Source organism: Miscanthus floridulus, chromosome 8 (genome assembly GCF_019320115.1).
Source record: "Miscanthus floridulus cultivar M001 chromosome 8, ASM1932011v1, whole genome shotgun sequence".
NCBI lineage: Eukaryota > Viridiplantae > Streptophyta > Magnoliopsida > Poales > Poaceae > Miscanthus > Miscanthus floridulus.
The window spans coordinates 116,806,529-116,809,196 of NC_089587.1; the positions used below are offsets into that span (position 1 = coordinate 116,806,529).

The 2,668-nt window shown below is 48.8% G+C and overlaps 1 long non-coding RNA gene across 1 annotated transcript; it reads right to left on the reverse strand.

Moving 5' to 3' along the window:
• Positions 1-1,853, reverse strand: LOC136473555 (uncharacterized). The gene is made up of 3 exons (XR_010762676.1): positions 1,807-1,853; positions 297-514; positions 1-151 (listed from the first exon to the last, which is right to left on the reverse strand). It is a non-coding gene; the product is annotated as an uncharacterized lncRNA (long non-coding RNA).
• Between the last annotated feature and the right edge of the window lie 815 nt (positions 1,854-2,668).

Sequence of the window (2,668 nt, forward strand, 5' to 3'; positions counted from 1 at the left end):
ATAGTTATAGATTTAAGTATACAACGTACCAGATTACACTCAAGCATTTTTGAATTTTGTTCCTTGGTAGGAATGTATTCCCTTCCGAGTTATAAAAGTTCATTCCAACAAAGTTCCCTTCAAAATCAACAAGAGGCCCTCCAAGTCCACACTGGCACAAAAAATAAAGATCAGACAAAATAAAGTCACACAGAACAAGAATTGTGTAATCAAAGTGGAAATTTAGTTGCCAAAAGATATAGTTCACTGAATATGATTATAGATTCAGCTAGAGCAGAAATCCAGCAGCAGCGCACCCTAGTGATTTTGCACGTAGAGGTCATATAATTCTCAGTCGGCACATCAGTCACTATCACAGCTGCAGCCAATAATTTGCCAGACTTAGAAGCCACGGCCTACAGCTACTACCTGGCTGTGAGGCCCAATTTGCAATTGAGGACCGAGAAATACTTCTTGAAGACCAGGAAAAGATTTGGCTTGCATATAAGCAACATTGTAATCCAAATCATAGTGCCTCAGTGTTAGGGACCAACACCAGAGTACCCGAAGAGGAGGAGCTGATAACCATCGACGTTAATTCATCCGAGCGGTCAAGGGCGTAACTACAACTCTTGCCGACCCTCGATACGCAAGCTCCGCCTCGCACGACCTCTGAGGGCAGGGTTCCGTCTCGCCCGACCCTTGGGCCCGCGCTCTGCCTCGCCTGACCCTTGGGTCCAAGCTCCGTCTCGACCGACCCTCGGGTACGCAAACTTAGCCTTGCTCGACCCCTAAGGGTTGGCTCCGCCTCACCCGACACCGAGGCCATGGGCTCCACCTCGCCCGACCCCTGAGGGTTGCCCCCGTCTCGCCCGACACCGAGGTTGCGGGCTCCTCCTAGTCCGACCCCTAAGGGTGGCTCCGCCTCGCCCGACACCGAGGTCGCGGGCTCGCCTGACCTCTGGGAGCGGGCTCCGCCTCGTCCGACCTTTGGGTTTGAGCTCCGCCTCACCTGAGCCTTGGGTTCGCGCTCCATCTCGCCCGACCTCGAGGCCGAGGGCTCCGTCTCGCCCGACGGGGACCCATACCGTCGCCGACCACTCTAGGTCCAAGCATATGGGTCTGGGTCGAGGCTCTCACATCAAGGAAAAGACCGACATGCCCCGATATAACCCGTGGCCATGACGGACCATACCTGGGGATTAACATCAGGAACAGCATCGGGCGTACCAAAACTATTCTGCCTAACCCTCGTACGAACCCTGATAGATGCATCAGTTCACAACGACGTCCGCCAGGACGAAGTGGAGCACCATGACCGGTAGACGATGCCTGCACATGGCGCTAGTGACGGACAGGGCCACGATGGGAAGCTGTCCCTATTGATGTCTACAAGGTCGGTGGAACCCGCATAAAGGAGAAGAAGGACCCGGCGATTCTGGAGGACTTCTTCTCCTTCTCATTTCTCCTCTTTTTCCTCCGCTGTAACCACTGCTTTTCCTTAACCTATAAAAGGGAAAGCAGGGCGTCCCATTAAGGGGCATCGCACATCGTATGACCGATCCGGCATCCGAACACATCCGAGCTCGAATCAAATCCGAACCGATCGGAACTCATCGTAACACACCACCAGAGACTTGGGACCCGTCCCTCTTTCGACCGTTTGTAACCCCTACTACGAACTTTCAGTGCTAGTAACACGAGCAACAGCAACGAACTGGACATAGGCACATTCTGCCCGAACCAGAATAAATATTGTGTCATCTTAGCACACCATCCGGGCCAGACGCAAAATAACTCATCGGTGGCAACTCGAAACACCGACACTCAGAAAACCCCTGCCTTCTTGCCCATTTGGAAAATACACTTTAATCTACCATGCAAAAGCCAACATATGTTTAGAATTAATACTGAGATCTTAAATCTTCAATAGACAAGTAATGGAGTACAGACACGCCCTTGTTTAGTTCCCAAATTCTGCACCCCCAAACTTTGGAGTTACTGTTTACCCAAATTCTGCATACTGTGTCAGGAAATGTGCAGTACGTTGTGCATGGCTTATCACATGCTGGGTCTTCTCTTCTGTGAGGTGTTCCAGGGCATCATATACTACTCATCAGACTGAAACATCTGCATGTGTGTGATATTGTGATGGAAGTGCATGCAACAGGCAACATAGTATTGTGTGACAAGCCATGTTGTCATGATGGAAATTTTGCATGCCCCCAGTACGTTGTCATGCACAATTGCATGAACAACTATAAGCTCTACACACTTTATTGCATATTCAAAAACTCAAGTAAAATGTAGTCAAATCCACCAAAAATTGTTACAGACATTCGGATAGTACATAAGCAAATACATCTTCTCAATCTCAGATTATTCACGACCTATTAAACAAATGATGAGCCAGCCTGTCTCAGAATGCATTCATGCATTCCATGTCCGCATTGTCTGGAGCAGGCTCTATCTCAGGCTAATCCACATATGCTTCAATAGGCGCATAGTTCACATTGATGTCTAGCATACCAAAGTCACCATCCAAGTCACCATTGATCCTGATGAAGTTGTGCAAAGCCATGCATGCAACTATTATATGTGTCTGTGTCTCAGGTGGATACGATGGGATGTTAAATAATATGTGCCATTTCATCTTCAACACTCCAAACACCCTTTCGATGACATTTCT